Below are 22,419 nucleotides of genomic sequence, written 5' to 3'. Positions count from 1 at the left end.
TTTAGTAAAGCGAAAAAAAAAATAATTAATTACACAAAACAATAAGCAAAAAATTTTTTTACATGAAAACAACTTTAGTGAAGACGAAATTTTTTTTTTAATTACATTTTCTAAAACAAAACAAAGACAAAAGAAAAAATGAAAAATGTAACATGACAACGGCATCAGTAAAGCCAAATAAATGAACATGATTGGCTTAATAATATCTACATGAATATGATTTTGAAATTATATATATGAAAAATAGTATGTAAAATTAATATATGAAAAGAGGTTTTTTTTCATATTATGTAAAATTTATGAATTACACATTCTAAACAAAAACAAAAGAAAAAAAAAACATATTTTAACATGATAATTGCTTTATGTTTTTTTCTTTTGTTTTATCTTGAAAATAGCGTTTTATTCCAACAAAGTTTATGTTAAAAACGCTGGGTGGGAAAAAAAATTCTGTTAAAATCGCTATTAGAAATAGCGTTTTTTTGGAACAAAATTTGAACTGAAATCGCTATTATGAATAGCATTTTTTCTGCCAAAAAAATTTTGTTAAAATCGCTATTATAAATAGCGTTTTTTTGGCAAATTTTTTTTTGTTAAAATCGCTATTATCAATAGCGTTTTTTTGGCAACAAAATTTTGTGTGAAAAGCGCTGTTAAGAACAGCGTTTTTTATTGGGAAAAAGAATAACACTATAAGCGCTATTCGTAACAGCGACTTATTAATCAAAGTCGCTATTTGTAATAGCGATTTTCATGTTCATCTACTTTTGCGCTCCTAACAGTAAAAGCGCGAATAGTAATGGCGCTTTAACTTAGTTTTGGAATTCCATCAGAAGTTGGCCTAGTTTTGGAAATACAATACAAAAATGGCTTATATTGGGAAAAGTCTCTATGTTCACCACCCAGGAAGCTTCCTACTAATTTCCTCCCAGCACAATATGTGCGCCACCTCATATCTCTCTCTCTCTCCACCACGACCACAGTGGCAACGTTGCCTCTTCCTTTTCGTCGACACCCACACTCCTCACCACCATCGCTGCTCTTCCCTCCGTAGCGACCCTTCGTCTACATCTCGATCGCAACAACGACGGACACAACATTGCGAACGGTGAACACACACACACACACATATATATATATATATATATATATATATATATATGCTTCAGTTTTCAAGATCGTTTAACTATTTGAAAAGCTTTGATAAAAATTTATCTTTGTATGGAATGAGAACCGCAAGATTTTACCTAATTTGTCATCTATGATTGAATCTCCAAATTCATAGAAAAACTATTGTTCTCATACAGCAAAAAGCCTTAATTTTTCACACCCCTAAAGCTTATACTTAGAGGCCATGTTTGTTTGGGTGGACATGAGTTTAGGATTGGACTAATAGTTCAATAAAATTATTAATCCGATGTTTGGTTAAACAATTGAAGTACGGATTAATTATTTTGAACTTGACTATTAGTTAAGATAAGATCCATAGTCCAACAGATTCGTTGTCCTAAGACTATTAATCATGGGAATGTTAATCCAGTCTGCCTAAACAGACATGGCCAGAGAGATTTCTTTTTCCTTCAGTTTGGGTATTGGATTACAATTTTTTTGTTATAGGTTTGTGAATAATATGGAACTCTTTTTGATCACGGAAGTTACCTGAATTTTTATAATATGGTTTCGTACCTTCTAGCCATGGTGTTTCAAGAGATTATGTTGATTAGGTTATACTACTCTTTCTTTTTTGGTCTACAAAAGATGCTGATGCTGATGCTGATGTGTTTTTATCTTTATTAATTAATCTTTTGTGATTAGATCATTATTGTTGAATAATTCTTCACATCATTATTGCAACACATTGGTTATGAGCTAAGGTCTAAACTGTTATAGTGAATACGAAAGTTATTGAAAAGTTCATTGTGATTTTCGGTTGGGAATGCACATTTTGAAACATGGTAGATTTGTATTCTAATTCCTTAAATTTCGTGAAAAAAAAAATAATAATAATAAAAATTGCCCCATTTCTTTCCTCACTCAGTTCTTTTTAAAAAGTATTTATGCAAGTAATGGATTGATAATAAAATGCAATTGACTACTCATATAAAATTCATGAGGAGCAGATTGAGGGAAGGCCTATAACATATCAAATACTAAATTTTCTCAGGGAAAAATTTGGGATTCGTCCATTAAACTTGCGCGGGAAACATGTTGGGATTCAAACACAACTTATTCAGGAAAGGCTCATATCATTTCAAAGAGTAAACTTGAATCCTAATATGTGCTCTATATTGCTGCTTGCTAGCTGTTTCTCATGTAGTGTAGCTGCAGTAATATTAAATTTTTCAGTAGTCTTTACTGAGCATATAATTCATTAACTTTTCTTCATTATTTTTAACCATTGCAGGAAGATAAGGCCAATGCTATTTCCCATATGAACACCATTGTCAATTCAACCAAAGGAGATCCAGTTTTGGTTAGTTTTCTCTTTTGCCCTGTCATGAGTGCTATCTCCTGATATTTTGCTTATAACTTAATCTATTTAACTGCCACTAATGTGAATAATGTTGATGTTCGAGCACTAACATCTTAAACTAAGTTTGGCTTAGTATTTATTTTGTAAGAGTATTGTTGATTTTGAGTTATGATAGCCTTAACACATCATTGTCGTGTTCTCCATATGGTTAAGAATTAGCAGCTATAGATTTAATTGCCATTATGCTTTCTGATTTAATTGCCATTAACACATCATTGTCGTGTTCTCCATATGGTTAAGAATTAGCCTTAATCTGATTTTTATTTATTTTTACTTCAACCTTCAACCAATTTGTTGTTTCTCCAAACTTTTAAGCAACTCTGTAGCAATTATTAATATAGAGATATGAACCACATTTAATTAAGTGATTTTAAAATAAATATTTTAAGATAAATTACACTGATCTCTTTTAAAATTTGAAGAAATACAGTAAGTTGTATAATTTTGATATAATTATATTGATATGTTTTAGTAAAATTAAATAGACCAAAACTAATACAAATGATATGAAAACACAACGATACACAATATAAAATATATATTTCAATATAAAAGCAATGACTACATTATTTTTTTTATTTATACGAGTAACAAATTTACGATAAAAAAGAAGCCAAATATTATCTGAACTAAAACCTTAAAAAAGCTCAGTATAATTATGTCAAATTTAAGAACTTATTATATATATATATATATATATTAAATCTTAAAGGAGGTGAATGTACCTAATATTTTAAATTCGAATACTATTCGATTCATTTGAAAAGTCTTGTTGGAAGACATGTTAACAATATTTAAAAATATTTGCTGAACTTATTCTTAAGAATTACGATATTATTTATGACTCATGTTAACATGTGTCTCAATTACACTAATTAGTTGTATTTTATTCTAGTGTTTTGAAATTTGTTAGATTATTATTTGGGACACTTAAAAAAAAAAAAAAAAAAACAACTAAGGTTTTAGTCATGTAACAAAAGAAATTTTGAATTTTGAATTTTGTCAATTTAAAACATAATCTTTTAATTTGTTTTCAATCTAAACCATTAGTCTATTATTGTTAAATAAAACTAATGAAAAAAAAGTATTTGAATAATTAAACTCAATGTAGGTTACATAAAATATCTAAAATATCATTTTTATTGAGTTTAATAACTAAAATATTTATTTATTTTTATTGATTTTATTTAACGAAAATAGAAACTCAGAAGAGGTTCATGGTTATTAGCTCAGAGGAGATTAGCCTTGTAAAGGTAAATTTCTTGAAAAAAAAAATGGCAAGAATAATAAAAACTGTTTGTCATTTTTTTAGGACGGAACTCTCGAACATATGACCAAAATTCGAGAATTTGTTCGGGAACAGGTTAACAAACCTCATAATGAAATAGAGAAAAAATTTCTTAATCACCATAAATTTTTTCCATTGGTTTTGGGAGGTTACACCGTTGTGGATTTTGTTAGGGTTTTGGGGATGTGAGGAATGTGAGGGTGTGCATTTGAATAAGTGAAATATTTTTACAAGAATAATTTTAGTATTATTTGTAAGGAGACATTTTTTTTAGGTATTTTAAGACTGATAAATGAGGATTCAATGAAATAGAATATTTAAAATAATTGATGAAGTGCTAATAACAACCCTTCTATTTTAATTACTACATCCTTCAATTAAGAGCAGATTTTTTTTTTCAAACTTTAGAATATGCTAATTAATTTGAAGCTCATTGTTTTTGACTATTAAGATCTGAAGAATTGATCCCCCCAATCTACCTATTTTGACCAATATTATTTTAGTTTACTTCAAGAGGACCACATGTTTATGCTTTTGTCTACCTATTTTGACCAATATTATTTTAGTTTGCTTCAAGAAGACCATACATTTATGCTTTTGTAAACATGTAGCGACCTTGGTGTTTTTTTTTTTTTTTTTTGACTTATGATTCTGAATCAAAACAACACAATTGATGAGTACAAAATTATAATATAATAATAAGTCACAAACAATAATAAAAAGAGACTAGCTTTATTTACAGATGACGGACAAGGTATTCTCAAGGGACACATCATTTAATTTAACATATCTTACAGAAGAAAATAATTGGTGCAGAAGAAGGCTTCTAAATGTTTTACAGAGCCCTTCTTGTTGTACTTGTCCTCCTGTTTTCCGCAACTTGCCGTGGCAGAAATCAAAACCAGCAGCTCATTGGCAATTCATGCGGAGACATCCATAACATCACCTTCCCCTTCCAATAGCAATCCAACACACAAATTTGCGGAGGAGGTAACAAACCAACAACAACACCAACGTTTGCTCCTCTTTCCCTCTTCATTCTTTAACCCCTTCCAACTTCACTTCCGGAGATCCTTTTTATCCGACTGTAATAACCTTTCTAGTGTTCTTGAATTGTGAAAATCCAATGAAATCTCCTTATTACATTAACACAACGTCTTATTATTGTGACAATGGATTCAATTCCTCGTCATTGAAAGGCTATTTGTATGTTGTGGCTGGACAAGTGAGGGTTTGGGATGCCGCCGACTCCTGCACTGTCCATACCATTGCTATTTCTTCGTGGCCATTGATGATTGGAACTGAAATTGCATCGAATTTTTCATTCTCGGATGTTAACAAGGCGATGGAATATGGGTTTGAGGTTTTGTAGGGGGTTCAATAACTGCAAAAGTTGCAAAAAATAGACATCTTGCTTCGGCGATGTTTTGAATGTCACTGCCGCTTGCTCCAGTGTGTGCTCTTTTCAGCCTTCCTTTCTAAGTGAGTAAAATTTTCTGGTCCCTTAGCCTCAGTTTGTTTCGACAAAAATATTTTTATTACTTTTCGACGTTTAGAATGTACAAAAAGTTAAAAAAATAATTTTACCCAGAAATAGTTTTCACCGAAGAGTGATTTACAAATAGATTGTGTACAAAAATTACATTAGAATGATGTGTTTGATGACAAATTTATAATGGCAAATCTTTTCATTTTTTATTTGAAATGAATGTGTATAAATTTGACTGTCATTTCTTTAGGAGCACACTATTGATCTGAGAATGTCCAAAAAAAGGTTTTTTTGAAATTATATACAACAAGAGTGTTTGGAATAGCTTGCTGCTTTTGTGATGTATAGTTTCTCTCATTTCAGTTCATGCGGAATGTGTGAGCGTTACTCCTATTTTCCTTGTCTGTCTATCATTCGATAAAATGCATCAATGGATGCGTACCGTTATTTTATTCATTGAGTCGTTTTTTGAAATTTTGGACCTTTGAGGATAGAATTTAAAAGAATTTTGTATTGAAAAATGTTTGGTTAAGCTTTCTAAACTCAATTCTACCCCTTGATTTGAGTCATGTGTTTGGTTACAGTTTTCAAAAATTAATTCCACACCCCTATGTGAAAACACGTCTATTCGGACGTCCGGCCAGTTGACCGAAATAGTGTTTGCGTTTTTTTTTTTTTTGGGCTTATTATTTTAATATTTTAAATTAATCAATAAAAAACCTATTATTTTTATTTATGCACTCGAGTCTCCGCAAGAGCGGATCAAATTGTTTTATAACGAATTATCGTCACGAATGACACTTCATAGTGTCACAAATAGTGCCTACCATGACATTAAAGTGTCACTGAAAGGTTTTAGTCTTGATGGTGTAATGACACTTATAAGTGTTGCTAACTCTTTTTTTAATGGCGCTTGATAGTGCCACAAATAATATCTACCATGACATCAAAATGTCATTGAAAGTTTTTAGCCATGATGGTGTAGTGGCACTTGCAAGTATCTATCTTGGCACGGATACAAATGACACTTGTTCAAAATGCCACAAGACTAAAAAATGTCATTAAACCAATAGTTTTGTGGCACTTTCAAATGTCACTAAACTAAGAAAATGTTGTAGTGTATTATAATTTTGTACTCCTCATCAATTGTGTTGTTTTGATTCAAAATCATAAGTTAAAAAAAAAAAAAAAAAAAAAAAAAAAAAAGGCGCCACTACGTGTTTACAAAAGCATAAATGTGTGGGTCCTCTTGAAGTAAAACTAAAATAATATTGGTCAAAATAGGTAGACAAAAGCATAAACGTGTGGTCCTCTTGAAGTAAACTAAAATAATATTGGTCAAAATAGGTAGATTGGGGGGATCAGTTATTCAGAGCTTAATAGTAAAAAACAATGAGCTTCAAATTAATTATCATATTCTAAAGTTTGAAAAAGAAAATCTGCTCTTAATTGAAGGATATAGTAATTAAAATAGAAGGTTGTTATTAGCACTTCATCAATTATTTTAAATATTCTATACGTCATCAATTATTTTAAATATTCTATTTCATTGAATCCTCATATATAAGTCTTAAAATACCTAAACAAAATGTCTCCTTACAAATAATATTAAAATTATTCTTGTAAAAATATTTTACTCATTCAAATGCACACCCTCACACTCCTCACATCTCAAAAACTCTCTTTTCCAAAACCCTAACAAAATCCACGACGGTGTAACTTCCCAAAACCAATGGAAAAAATTTATGGCGATTAAGAAATTTTCTCTATTTCATTATGAGGTTTGTTAACCTATTCCCGAACAAATTCTCGAATTTTGGTTATATGTTCAGGAGTTCAGCCCTAAAAAAATGACGAATAGTTTTTATTATTCTTGCCATTTTTTTTTCCAAGAAATTTATCCTTACAAAATCTCCTTTCAACTAATAACACCATCGCAAACTATGAACCTCTTCTGAGTTTCTATTTTCGTTAAATAAAATCAATAAAAATAAATAAATATTTTAGTCATTAAACTCCAGAAAATGATATTTTAGATATTTTATGTAACCTACATTGAGTTTAATTATTCAAATACTTTTTGACTAATGGTTTAGATTGAAAACAAATTAAAAGATTATGTTTTAAATTGACAAAATTCAAAATTTCTTTTGTTACATGACTAAAACCTTAGTTTTTTTTTTTATTATAAATTGTCCCAAATAATAATCTATCAAATTTCAAAACACTAGAATAAAATACAAATAATTAGTGTAATTGAGACACATGTTAACATGAGTCATAAATAATATCGTAATTCTTAAGAATAAGTTCAACAAATATTTTTAAATATTGTTAGCATGTCTTCCAACATGACTTTTAACAAATGAATCGAATAGTATTCGAATTTAAAATATTAGGTACATTCACCTCCTTTAAGATTTAATATATATATACAATAAGTTCTTAAATTTGACATAATTATATTGAGTTTTTTTAAGGTTTTAGTTCAGATAATATTTGGCTTCTTTTTTATCATAAATTTGTTACTCGTATAAATAAAAAAAATAATGTAGTCATTGCTTTCATATTGAAATATATATTTTATATTGTGTATCGTTGTGTTTTCATATCATTTGTATTAGTTTTGGTCTATTTAATTTTACTAAAAAACATATCAATATAATTATATCAAAATTATACAACTTACTGTATTTCTTCAAATTTTAAAAGAGATCAGTGTACTTTATCTTAAAATATTTATTTTAAAATCACTTAATTAAATGTGGTTCATATCTCTATATTAATAATTGCTACAGAGTTGCTTAGAAGTTTGGAAAAACAACAATTGGTTGAAGGTTGAAGTAAAAAAAAAATAAAATCAGATTAATAGTAAAATTTATGAATTTTAATTAAAAATCCATAATTTTTCATATGTAATTATGTTTAAAAATTTACCATGATTTGTAATTTTACCACTTATTAGATTTTGACTTCTTTTTCAACGGACTTTGACTTAAGAAACAACCATCCAATTAGCCCTCAACCACATTTCCACACAACTGAGCACATCTTGGTGAAATGTCTGTATTTCCTTTGAAGACTCACCCACCACTCAACTACAATCATCTAGCTATGAGAATAATCATATAACCCATGTGGACACTCCATAAGTTGTAGATCACATCTGATCCAATTTCCAGCGCCACCAAAAGCGGAAACTAAGATATTTCCGAAGAATAATCCTTGGTAGCTCGAGAAACTCGTTGCCCGAATTGGCTCGAATATCCAAAACGACATCGTTTTGGGTATTTTTTTTCCTTTCCTTATATCACTGAAAACAAAGAGAGAAAAGAGAAGAAGAGAGAAGAGGGAGGGGAATATCTCTTGTGTATGTGTGTGTTGATGATGATGGAGGGGGAAGATCCCTCTTGTATCTGTGTGTATCTCTTGGGAAGATCTCTCTCTCTCTCTCTCTCGGTGGGTGGGTTTGATTTTTGTGTTTGATTGGGCTTGATTTTTGTGTTTGATCGGTGGGTGGGTGGGTTTGATTTTGATTTCAGTTTTGTGATGGGTTTCATAGTTTTTAGAGAGAGAAAGTAGGTTTGCTTCAATTTTGTGATGGGTTTGGTAGTTTTTAGGGAAAGAAAGTAGAGGAAGAAGAAGATGAAGGAGGTTCTGTTTGTCAATGTTCACAAATGTTTGAGATAGAAAAGAGATGAAAAGGAAGATGAAGACGGAAAGAAGAAGAAGAAAAAAAAAAAAAATGCAAAACGACGTCGTTTTGCATTTTTGAGCCATTCAAACTGTGTAACTTTCGAGCTACGAATTGCTGTTGATTTCTGAAGTAGTATCACTACAGGAAATGTAGGTTTTCACGGTGTTTATTTAATGGCGTTTTTCTAAACGTCACTTTTTTATAATATTTAACGGCGTTTTGTAAACGTTGCCTTTTTTTTTAATTAAAACGACACAGCTTTGATGATAGGAGGCGTTCAAAAGCGCCTTCAAATCTCTAAACACTCTCCCTAAATGGGCCGGCTACTGACTCACTCTTCTACACCCCCTTTAAGCCCTAATCTCTCACTCACTCAACCCTCTCTTGATCTGGACGGCTCGCTCTCTCTCTTTCTCTCTCTCTCTCTCTCTCTCTCTCTCAAATACTTCCAATAGCAGTGATTCATCTCAAAATATCGATCGATCATCGATCGATATCTCAACGGATTGCTCTCTCTCAATGGATCGATCGATCGAATCATGGTGATTCATCTCAGAATGACATCTCGGCGATTTTGATTTTGATTTCAAAGCTCTCTCTCTCGATTACGAAGGTCTATCTGTTGATTTTCGTTTGTGCAGATCAAGGCATTGCATATACGGAGATCAAGGCAGGCAGAAAGGTTCGGATCTACCCCTTCTCTCTCTATATATATATATATATATGACTATCGTAAATTTGATTCAGTGATTCTGTTTTGTTTGTGTTGGTTCAGTGATTCTATATTTATATACTATAACCCTTTTCGGTTTTGTTGATTTGATTGTTACCAAATTTTGATTCTGTAATGCAATAGTATTGCTCTGTTTCAGTGATTGATGTTTTGTTTATGTGAAATGTTTTGTTTGGTTATGAATTGATGTTTTAAATTGCTGTAATGTTATGAATCTATCTCATGTTGTAGCCATGCTTTCGATGGACAACTACTTCTTGGTCCTCACTTAGAAGCGAGGTTTTGAAAATTTGATCTCTCACAGTTTTGTCACTAAAATCAGTTTGTAGATGCATAGTTGTAGACACCCTATTTTTGACCGACCTTAAGACTCAGACGTTATTGATTGAGCGCTCGGTGATCACGCATGTTTGTGTTCGTTTCGAGTTTCCAGAGTTTTCAACTGAGTGCCTTGCCTCCGGGCCTCTGAACTCTTTGTGTTTTGGCTTGGTTTGTGGACCAAGCCTTGTTGACCTTGCCTGGAGGGAGAGAGGGGTCTGTAGATCACTTTTCTCTCCTGTAGGCTAGTTTTTGATTTTCGTAGCCTTCGGTCGCGCGCCTTGTCTCGGGACCGCTTACTGTTCTCCTTTTGGCTTGGTTTTCAAACCATGTCTTGTTGCCTTGGTCTAGAGGGACACAGAGGTCTTGGAGACCACTTTTCCCTCGTAGACCACTTTTGGTGTTCGAAGACAAGTTTTCGAGGCTCTCAGCTGTGTGCCTTGTCCCGCGGACTCTTGTCTTGTATCCTTTTTGGTTTGTTTTTGGCACAAACCTTGTTTTCCTTGCTTGGAGGGTGGAATAAGGGTTGTAGACCAGTTTCTCTCCCCGTAAACCGCTTTTCTTCTCCGCCAGCCAGTTTTCTGGTCGGCCAATTGGTCTTGGTGGCTTTTGGACCACCAAAAGTGGTCGGAAGCCATGCCACCACCTAGCTTTTCCTGCTGACCATTTGGTCTCCTTGCAGACTACTTGTGGTGGTCGGCCGACCAGTGTAAGTAGCTGGCCGACCACTTCAAGTGGTCGGCAGCTTTCCTGTATATTCTACAGGTGTTGTGGATGGTAGCTGTCGGGCACAGAACTCATCCTCCATACACGTGTATGGATGGATTGATTCAAACTCTTAGCTTGTTCAAGAAGCTTGAGTTTTGATTTTCTATAAGAGGGAGTCCCCTCTCTCGTCTCAGGTTGATAAATTTGGCTGAGGGCTATACATATCATCTATATCTATACTTCTTCCTTTCCTTCTATATTTGTGCTTGAAAGTGTAATTTCTTCATACTTTTGCACACAAACACCTAGTGAAACACCATACTCTTGGAGCTGAGGCACCTAAAAGCTGGTTTTGGTGTTTTTGGATTGGTTTTAGCTTAGAAAAGCTGCTGGAGTTGCAATTTTGAAGTTGTTCAAGGGTGAGTCAACTAGCTTTTTAAAGCTTTATTTTGATTAAGCTTTTGGACCTATTTGCATGCTTATTTTGGCTGGACTTTCTACTGCAAAAAGTTCTGCTTTTTAGTACTTAACATGTTTGTTTAAGGCTTCTTTGGTTTGGGGGTGGTCTATCCCCTCTTGTGCCTTGTTTGGCTTTGTTTTGGTGCTATCCTTTTAAGCTATTGGGACCACCTCCTTTTCGCCTTCTTACCATTGAAACTCAGAGGAATTTCAGTGGTGGAAAGGGTGTTTTGAGGTCCCAAATAGGAGAGGGTATCCCCTCTCCTTGTATCTTGGTTGTTTGCCTTGTTGGCCTCATGTTTGAGCATGTTTATCTAGTATATTTTGGCCCCATCTCAGCATATTTTTGGCCTTATTTCAGTATGGCATACCTCTGTTTTGGCTTAGTTTAGGCCACCCTTGCATGCTTTATACATTTGTAGTGTAATCCTTGCAAACTAGCCTTGTATGCCTCATGTTTTAGCATGTCTTGCTAGCCCATTTTGGCTCTATCTCAGCATGTTTTTGGTGTTGTTTTAGCATGCCTTAGCTCTGTTTTAGGTTGGTTTGATAGCATCTTGCATGCTCCTTGCACTTGTAGTGCATTTCCATTCATTAGCCTAACATGCATCACGCTTTGGACCATCATTCTAGCATGCTTTTGGCTCTACTCAAAGAAGCTTTTGTTCATGTTTTACCATGCTTGAGGTCTGATTTATGTTGTTTTGGTCATGAATGCTTTGCTTTGTATAGCCATAGTGCATTCTAACTCACTAGCTTTGAGTTTCCAAGTCACTAGCATGCATTGCTTGGGCCTTTTGCATGATTTGGCATGATTTGATATGTGATTTCAGTGCATGTAGTGTGGCCATACGCTCACATCTGACACTCATTCAATGCTTTGGAAGGTTGGTCCTTTATGCTTTAAATATGAGCCATTGTGTATGCCATCTTGCTTAGGCTTTTAGGCTGCCATATCAATGTGTTTTGGGTGTTATTTTGCCGTAATACAACTCTGATTTTTGTTGGCGAAGTCACCCCATGCTTGGTTTTGATAGGGGCAGTGTAATCATGCTCATTGGCCTAGCTTACTTGATGTTTTGGCCCTTCATGCTAGCTTGTTTTGGCTTTGCTCCATGCATGTTTTAGCCTTGATTTGACATGCACTAGGACTGTTTTGGGTTGCTTTGGCCATATCGTTCATGTATTGCATAGCTGTAGTGCAATTGGCCTTGCTAGCTTTGAGTTTTGAGCACCATAGCATACTTCATTTGTGACATGTGCATGATTTGGCATCATTTAACATGTTGTTTCAGAGCATATAACATTGCCATGTTCTCATTTCTTTCACCCTAGTGCCTTTAAGGGTTGTGCATTATTGCCTTGTTTGTGGCCCAACTTGTGTGCATGCATGCCTAGAGTGCCTTTAAGGATTGTGCATTATTGCCTTGTTTGTGGCCCAACTTGTTTGCATGCATGCCTAGACCTTTGAGCTCCCATCTCAGCATGTTTTGGTCTTTGTTTTGACCTATTTAAGCTCTGTCCATGGCTGGTTCTGTCATTTGTCCCATGTGTTGCATGCCTCTTGTGTAGTCCCTCTTGGTGGCCTTGTGCCTTAGACCCTCTTGCATGCTATACTTGTGTTTTTGGAATGATTTGGCATCATTTCACATATTATTTCAGAGCATATAGTGTTGTCACACTTCCATGTTTATCACTTCTCGGTCATGTTTGAAAGTTGTGCTTGTATGCTTAGTTGATGGGCCATTGCATGTGCATGCATCATCTTGCCTTTCATACCATCTTTTCATGGCATTTTGGCCACTGTTTTGGGCATAATTAAGGTCTGTCCATATTCGGTTTAAGTTCATATAGTATGTTGTTTGCATGTTGTTGCATTGCATTGTGTTTGCATGCATTGCATTGAGTTTGCATGCCATTAGCTTTGATAAGTTGATCATGCATGCATTGTATTGTGTTTGGATAGGGTGTTAGTTCAAACACGAGAAACGAGGGACGTTTCATACTTGAAGTGATGAAACGTGCCTCATTTCTCGGTCGCCGACCCTCTTGATCATACATGATGGTTAAGGCTTTTATGTGTTATTTGTGCATCCATTGATATTGATTCGTGCAATCTTGGCTTCTCGGCCATTGTGCATTGCGATGCTCGATTGGTGGCCCGAGAGTCAAGAACCTCACTCCCTTGAGCTTAAGAAATGATAGGGAGAGTGGTTATGCACACATACCTTGCAAATACACTGCCGTGCCCCTTCTTGTTCTCTGTTGCAGTAAACTGGAAGTGTGCAGAATTTTCTGGTCGGCAGACCAGTAAAAGTGGCTGGCCGACCACTTTTTCTAGTCTGCAGCAAAGGTAAGTGGTCGGCAGGTGGTTGGCAACACCAATAAGTGGTCGGCAATGCTCTTGGAGGTTCCCATGGTGGAGTAGAAGCTATCTAGAGCTTTGTGCAATGTCCTGAGAACAATTGCAAACAGAGGCAAGTTGGGGCATCGCAATGGATTTTCGAATGAGGCGACCGAGCATGCATGAACTTCTCATCCTGAGGACATCTCTTTATTGCTTTACTTAGTCACTTTGCTTAGCTAGCTTATACCTTGGTTTTGTACTTAAGTAGTTAATGCACTTAGCTATCAATTTGTGTTGTAATAACTAGTTAACTTGTTAGTTAATTAGCTTTGTTTTGTAATAAGTAGTTTAATTAGCTTAGATTAGCTAGTTTACTTATTATTTGGACCCTCCGTCGAAAGGGCACAACTGTTGTAATAAGTGTGCGTGTGTGTGATGCATGTCTTTCAACCCCAATTTCTTTCTCCCTTTTATTTACCAGCTTTCGATGGTTAATTTTAGGGCATGTTTCAATTAGCATCCTTATGCTCGCATGTTTGCATTCATTCATCTGTCTTGCATGCACCAGGCTCGGCGCATCATTTAAACTGCATTGTATTTCAATTCCTATTTGAATACATGTATCAATTGTCGCATTCATATGCCATATTAGAATAGCTGAGCCTATCTTAATTGCATTTTTGCATGTGTTGCATTGGGCATTGTTGACATAGCTAGGATCATGCATGATTACTAACTAGCTTCTGTTTTAGCTCGGAGTACACTGTGAGTGTTTATGGTTTAGCATCCTTGCATGTATGTAAGTGACTGCCATGATAGCATGCTTGCCATGAGGCTAACTGCATAAGTGTTTAAACTGCTTGAATGCCTGTGGATGAAGGCTTGATTGCCTGAATTGGAACAACTCGATGATTGTGAGTTTTAAGCCCACTTGAAGTGGCAAAATCATGTTTTCTTAAGCCCACTTGAGGGTGGCAAATCCGCGTCTTAGTCTACTTGCGAGTAGCACCTTCAAACCACTTTAAAAAACAAACATGAGTTGTATTGTTCCAATCCACGTGATTGAGTTTATACTTGTATGCTGTGCGCATCACATAGTAAGCTAGCTAATAAACCGGAATAAGAACGCATGTGTTTTCAAAAACAACATATCTTGTTAGTAGAGGCCGATCCTTTGATCGGGCGAGCGGAGGTGCTCATTTCATGACCTTCCCCCTTCGTACCCAAGTTCTTGAGCCGATGCAACTTTGGTGATGACGGACACGTGGCTTTAGGCACGAGTCAGGATTTCCTAAATTTCCCAAAACAAAATATTTAGGTGGCGACTCTGAAATCTGGTAAAGCAGTCCATGTTTGGCACTTCTTGATAAAAATCAGTTTTCCAAAACGATTTGCCAGATTTGGACTCTTTCGTGATTTATCAGTCTCACATTGCACTTTGTGAGATTAGATTCAGAACCATGACATGAGTCCGAACTGTAGTAGCTAAGAATCATGATTCGCGCCCTTGCGCGCGGAGCTTAGTTCCGGGCGGTCTACAATAGTGAATTTGAGGTAGTTTGCTATTTCAAATAGCAAAATTATGGAACAGTTAATATTTTCATGTTCTTGATGCTGCTAATTGACTTGGTTTATCATGAATTTGCTAATGTTCAATGATCCACTAATCTAGTTATAGTTGGTAGTCAATAGTGTTGAATCAGTTTTGTAATTTGAGTTATTCAAACTTGAAATCCTGAGTTCCAGCTTAATCTCGAGTTACCTGTGAACATATTGGTGATTTTGAAATACATTTGAAATAACAGCCTATGTTCCAATCAACTAATCAGGTTGTTTGCTAAAACAGAAAGCTAAGTAAAAAAAATGTTTTAATACTGACAAGTGAACTAAAACACTAAAGTAATGGACTTCTAAAATAAAACATAAATTAAATATTTAAAGATAAATCAATTTGTCAAAACTAAAAAAACACCTTCTATAAAGTATGTTCAGCATTTATGACATGTCTTTCTATTCCCACGGCACAAAACATCTTAGCTTTGATCTGACCCCTCCTTGGAGGAAATCTAGCCTTTTTTCCCTTTCCCATTTTGATGTCTTTAGCTTTCATTGTTGTTGGTGAGTTGGACTCTTGAAGAAGCTCAGTACAAGGAAGAGAGTAAGAAAGAGAGAAGAAAATTCTTCTTTTTTTTCTTGGGAAAATAATGTGAAGGAAAACTTTTTCAAGGCTACTCTCTCCCTGTTGTTCACACACACACACACACACACACACACACACACCACACACACACATACATATTGGGGGCTTGAAGAGGAAGAATAAGATTCTGTCAAAAGGATTCACACACAGAGTGTGAACATAGCTTGGTTAGAGGAAAATGTCAATGTGAATTGGTGTGAAAGTGTTATGAACTCTTATGTATAGCTGTCTTTCATTCATTTAATTTGTTAAAAAAAAGGACTTTTATTTATGACATAATAGACACCAATATTTTAGTATCAAAAGCTAAAATTGAATTTCATAGGAGTTAGCTAAGTCATGCAGCCTCTAGTTTAGTCAAAAGCTTGATTCAGTCAAATGCTAGCTTGCAACTCACTGAATTAACTCACTTATCTATTTTGGATTGAATTAACACAAATTTTATCAATCAATGAGAAACTTATGCTTCTTTTGGCTCCTGCTTTTAATTTTTTTTTTTTTTGGACTTATTTTTGTAATAGATCCCAATATTCTATACATGTAAGAATTTTGGGCATTGTATTGGATTAATGACAAGTTATTTGGTGCTGCTAGTGATTTGGTTTTGGTTTTAGTTTGACAAAGGGTACACACAAAAGGTTTAACCAATTTTAGACTTGGAAATGGTTTCATCAAGAAATACTGCTACTACTACTAATAGTAGTCGTATTGTTTATCTATTTCTTTGCCTTTTTCTTGCTGAAGTTAGCTTCTGTTTTTCTTCTAAGGTGTGTAATTAGGTTATGCTGTGATGTTTCATGAGCTTGGTGGATACTCTAATGAAAATTTGAAGTTCTTTCCCTTATCTCTTTAAAATTATATGCAGGTGTATGTGGTCTATATGGGAAGTAGAGATGGTCATGATCTAAATGATGCTTTGGGTAATGATGTTATGTCAAACACTCAAATGAACAGACAGAAATTGGTTCACCTTTATTAATGCACTAATCACTTCTTATGTAAGGTTGTTATCACTCTGGGAAACTAATTTGATTATGCTGAGTAAATGTTTCATTAATAAAGCATGCTGTATTTTTTGTTTCTATGTTTTAATTTTATTTATTTATTTTTAAAATTTATACTAAACTTACTGTTTTATTAGTTGATTTGCATAATTGAAATTGTACACCAACTATTTTATGTCTTTGTGTGTGTGGGTTTGGTGCTATATTGGCTTGTTTCAAAATTAAGACAATGATGTTGATGTTTCCCACTCTGGTTATAGTTTGTGCAGGTTTGGTGTCAAATGCTGTTATTCTGATTCATGTTTTTGGCCGCTATTCATGTCTTAATATGAACTTTATGGTTACTTGACTAGTATATACCTTAGGCTATTGACAGACGAAGCTTTAATTTTTGTCCTCATCCACTATAAACTTCAATTAAATGTTCAGAAAAAAAGAAAGAAAGGCTTTCTTTCTTTGCAATTTGAAGTTTCTGCTGCTTTTGTCTGAAATCAAAAGGAGGTTGATCTGTTTTGGTTATAATTTGGTTTTCAAGTGCAGTGTACTTTGTTATTATACAAAAAATTTGAGACTTAATTGGTTGACTAGGAAAGTAGTTTTCACATTTCAAACCCTGTAGTCCTGTTAAGGTGTTTCATGTTTATAAAAAAAAAATTGGCCTTCACCTTGAATAGAGTGGATTCAGTAAAAATAATGTTTTACACCTAAAAATATATATAAAACAAGCTAGATTATTATTGTCTTACTCCTTTGAACTATCATTTAATATCATTTTATTTCCTCTAACTAAAATATATTACATTTTGTGACATTGCACTGTCAATTTGTATAAATTTAAAAATTACATTAATAATCCGTTACATAACTGGATCGAACATTGACATGTAACTTACACATGATATCTAAAATAATCATACATTTGTTTTAATTAAGGTATTGTGTTGGTTTGATGAAGGTTTTTGGGAAAACATATTTCGTCTTTGTTTACCCAAACACGTGTGAAGGGATTTTTTGCATTGCAAGTGTTTGATAAATGCTTCAATGATTTTTTTTTTATAAACTAATTAGATACATGTGAATTTAGGAGTATGCTATGATGAATGCTAAATAGCTCTTGTGATGGTGTATTTTGTAAACTGTAGTGACTATTTTCACCCCTAGAATAGTATTACTTAGGAAATAGATGTGTTTGGTTAATATATTTTAAATTCTGATTACATATATGCACATGTATATTTTTGTGTTCTTTAGGATTTGTGAAAAATAGTGATATGTTAAATCTGTATTATATTTGTAGTGATATACTTTGCTATGGTGTTGGTCTCCTTTTCCAAAATCAAAGTTGCAAATGTGGAAGAAAAAAACAGATATTAAGATATTGGATTCAAAAAAAAAAAAAAAAAAAAAAATCCAGGGAGGCTTTGGTGTGCAAATGACGTGTGATTAGTTTGCGTGGTGAGTGCTTGCAAACCAACATGGAGCGGCTTGAGGCAAACCAATGAGCTATGAAATTGTTTTTGATGACACGCATAGTGTGTACTGATTTTAGCATTTACTTTAATGCTTAAGTGATTGTTGTATGCTAAAGTGATTTTAGCATAGTTTTTTAAAGTATGATCTGTAAGGTTATAAGATGTTTGAACTCAATGTAATAAGATGATATCTTGTTATTAATTGAATGATGTGTCTTCAGATGCCAAGCCATCTTTCCCTTGTTATTATTTGATGTTGCATTTGGACATTGCACTAATTTGGAGGACAAAGGGTTGTTTGTTTCAGACTTGGAAGCCGTATGGGCATACAAACTTAGTGTTCTTATGTCTTTAACATGCAAATGGAGCCACAAGTCTCCTTGGGTTGTGAACCATGCCTCCATCCTGAGAAAATCCTAATTAAGGATGGTGATTGTGGTGTAACTGTATCCTTTCAAAACCAGGGAATATTTTGTGCTTGTCATTTCGAAGTTTCTAATCATTTGTCTCAATTGAGGTGCTTTGTCGTTTTTGTTATTGAATTGAGAAAATTGATTGTACCTCTGGAATGCAGTTTCCAGTGCAGAGAAAAAACAAACACTGCAATGGGCTGCTTGGACACGTCAAGAGGAGGAAAGCTTCTTCACTGCATTGCGGCAAGTTGGCAAGGCATTTTTTGCTGACATGGTTTTTGGTTTTTGGAATTATTTCTTATGATATAACATGACTATATGATGTCTTTTAAGAGAATTTCGACTTTGTCTTGATGCCAAAAATTCTAAAGATACTAATGCTACAATGCTTTGATGGTTACCAGAAACTATGCCCTCTACTTAATGTCTATTTTATATATTTTGGTAACTGTGCAAATTTCTCTTAAACTAGCAACATGTATGTGCACCTATGTTCCTTTCTGATTATATTTCTAAGGAGATCTAGTGATGTTGAACGAACTTATGTAGGGGTTATTTTGTTGAATGAAGCCCTCATCTAATTGAGTAGGTTTCATCTTCAACTGCTTAGGTGGGATGTACTTTAAGACTACCATTAAAGACTCTGAATAAGAGTTGTAGAGTGTTCCAAGTAATACTGGAAGTTATTTTTGTTATAAATAAATGTACCTTGTAAAATGTCTGGAGATTGTATTGTGTTTCTTTGGTTGTGGGCATTTCTTCTATGATTGTGGAATTTCACTTCGTTCTCGAATAATAATTTCATCTGGTAGTCATATTTTTGAACTTGCATTTTCAGGGGGGCAATGTTGGTCATCTGCATAAACTACAGGGTATAGAGTCAAGTTCACAGGTTTGTTAATATGTTGATTATAATTTTTTTCTCATCTCCTTTCCTTTTTCAAATGGTGCCTAGACATTATCAAGAAGCTATCATTTTGAGTGGGATGCTGTATATTCTTTTAATCTTTTGTATTTTTTTGCATATCTTTGTTAAGCATTTGATTTTTCTAGATCTTTACATGAGCGCGCATATGCAATCATACTATACTTCAAAGCTGTTGCTTGGATCAATTCAACCTCTTACTTTATGTTCAAAGTAATCTAAGCACAGAGCAGCAGTTAAAAGAGTTTTATGTGGTTTGATCACTTGTGGAAGATTGTGAGATTTGATTGGAGAATGGTTGGTTCCTTCATGATGACAGAGTAACTATTTTACCGATTGCTTTGTTAGTTTTCATGATATGATAATTAGAGCTTGCTATTATATTCTTAGCCTAATTACCGTTAAATGTAATGTTATATTTTCTTTTAGAATATAGTATATTGTAACATCCATCAGATTGTCATATTCTATATTTTTTTCTCAACTAGACAATGCTCCAAATATTGAGTTGTGGCCCCCTACTGGACAATGTTCCCATCCATTTTTGTTTATTATCCTTTGCTATTCTATATTTTTTTCGCTGTTATTGATTGTGTGCCTTTCTTCTCCACCCTCACCCTCACCCTCACCCTCACCCTCGGATGAGATTATTGAATATGCATATAAAAAAATGGCTGAGATGACATTATGATGACATCATAACTTTGCCTATAAAAAAATAGCTGACATATGATGAGATCATAACTTTTATGGCCTTGATAGGGAGTGCTGACAGCATTATTTGTGCAATTTGAGGAGCTGTCGGTTTTTTTTTTATATGGTGTTTGGATTACCTGGACTGAAAAGAAGGTTTTGTGTTTGACCATGTAAAATATAGTTTTTTTTTTAATATTATATATTTTATAAAATTTAAAGGCATACTCAGCCAAAGGGATTTGTTTGGGCAAAAATGAAACTGCTGCCTATAGGTAAATGCTACAGTTACTTTTCTCTGTAAACTAGGTAAAAATTGAAGAGAGCTTATTGAAGAAAGTTCAAAAGAGAAACACAAACTAGGTTCTATATTTCTTTAATTGGCCAGGTGTGCCGCTTCTGTTACGTGGGAACAATGAGAAAAATGTGAGTTCCTTGTCCAATATTTTTTATATCATGGAGATATATTGTTTTGTCAAAACTAGATACTGGACAGGAGGAAGCATGGGTTGAACTATCTAGATAAAGCTCCTCTATTGGCCTTGTATTTTGTGACAAAACAGGTAAAATTTGACTAAAAATTTGACTATTTTGATAAAGATGCTCTTACAAGAAGTTAGTAAATTTTATATATTGTTTACAATTTTTTAGAAATGAAAATAGAAAGCAAAACGAGTTTTTTTTTTGAGTTTTTAATTTTTTTTTAGACATAGGAAACTATAGACGAACATTTCCAAAGATATGGATCACCTTTAAGAATTTTCACTCCTATCCAAGCCATAGAAGAGACTACCATGCTTTGTATTTCCTCGGATTTTAGATTCCACTAATGTTTTTGATGTCTAATTTTTTTATTCACCTGGTGAATCTTTAACTTCTCTTGTAGCCCCAGTACTTGTTGCGAATGGTAATTTTTTTAAAATTGAATATTGCTTTCTCTTGGGTGCTTAATTTTTTATTCACTTGGTAAATCTGTTAAATTTGTGTTGTAGCACTAGCATTGAGGGGTAATTTTTTAAATTGAAGATTGCTTGCTCCCTTGATTTGCACACAGAATTTTGCCATTTGCTAATTGAAATTTCTGGATTAGTTTGTAAATAAACTGCGACATGCAAAAGAAGGTGCAAGGGATATAATGGACAGAACTTGTGCTGACTTACCATGTCAAAGTTTGGCTTGAAGTTGATGGGAAAGACATTCCAATCCCAAAGGTACTTCAACTCAAATAACATAAGATCTTTATTGTTATTGTTGTTTTAAATTATTATTACTATTGTTATTTCATATTTAAAATTTTTCTTCTAACTTTTCCTCTAGGATGCTGAGGGTTTAATTGTGCTCAACATAGGTAGCTATATGGGTGGAGTTGATCTTTCGCAAAATGATTATGAGCATGATGATAATTTCAGTCTTCAGTCCATGCATGACAAAACGCTTGAGGCTTTCCTTTGGATTCTTATTTCTCTTCTTTTTTCTTTTTTCCTTTTTCCTTTGATCTGACTAGGGGGTTGGGTGTTTTGATTCATTTTCTTCTTATCTTTTGGCTTTGTATACGGAGTAGTAATTTTTTTGTTGAGAATTGTGAATTCAATTTTTGGATATATTATTTTCTAGGTAATGTTGAAACATTATTTGTGGATATATCATTTTGTGGGTAATGGTGATTGGATATTAAATTGAATGGAAAAGTGAATTAATGAAGCATTTACTATTTGAATGTGAGTTATTATTTCATATAAGTGCTATTCAATTTTATTATAGGTATTGTTTTAGTTCAATCACATAAAATTAGCACAATTTAAAAAAAAAAGAAAAGGATACTTACGTGTAGGTCTTAATAAGTGGAATTATTGTCTAATAGGTTCTTTGGAAAAAAATTGTCATAAAAAAAGTCGTTAATTGTAAGTTTTAATGATAATTTATAAAAATCATAACAAAAAAAGTTACTAATTATCAATTTTTAGCGACATATAAAAAATTGTCACAAAAAAATTATTGTTGGCGATAATTTTATCGAGATTTATTTTCAATAGGATTTTATAGGAATTAAGTTCAATTATTAGGATCTATTAGTAATTTATCCAAAAAAAATAGGGGGATATCACGGCGTTTTGAGAAATGCCACCTAAACTCTAAAGCT

General features: G+C 33.6%; 1 long non-coding RNA gene across 14 annotated transcripts; it reads left to right on the top strand.

Annotated features, from left to right (window-relative positions):
* Window positions 1-1,061: 1,061 nt before the first annotated feature.
* LOC145792696 (uncharacterized) lies at window positions 1,062-22,012 on the top strand. 14 transcript variants are annotated; one of them, XR_014332455.1, is made up of 7 exons: window positions 1,064-1,108; window positions 2,405-2,473; window positions 16,638-16,770; window positions 18,556-18,904; window positions 19,500-19,553; window positions 19,715-21,490; window positions 21,597-22,012. It is a non-coding gene; the product is annotated as an uncharacterized LOC145792696 (long non-coding RNA). The 14 variants fall into 14 exon arrangements; XR_014332448.1 differs by having other exon boundaries at window positions 18,556-18,917; XR_014332451.1 differs by having other exon boundaries at window positions 18,556-18,917; window positions 19,699-21,490.
* Window positions 22,013-22,419: the final 407 nt, after the last annotated feature.

The sequence above is a fragment of the Camellia sinensis genome, chromosome 6 (genome assembly GCF_055761805.1).
Source record: "Camellia sinensis isolate YWXY chromosome 6, ASM5576180v1, whole genome shotgun sequence".
NCBI classification, from domain to species: Eukaryota; Viridiplantae; Streptophyta; class Magnoliopsida; order Ericales; family Theaceae; genus Camellia; species Camellia sinensis.
This window is presented reverse-complemented; position numbering and strand designations above follow the sequence as displayed.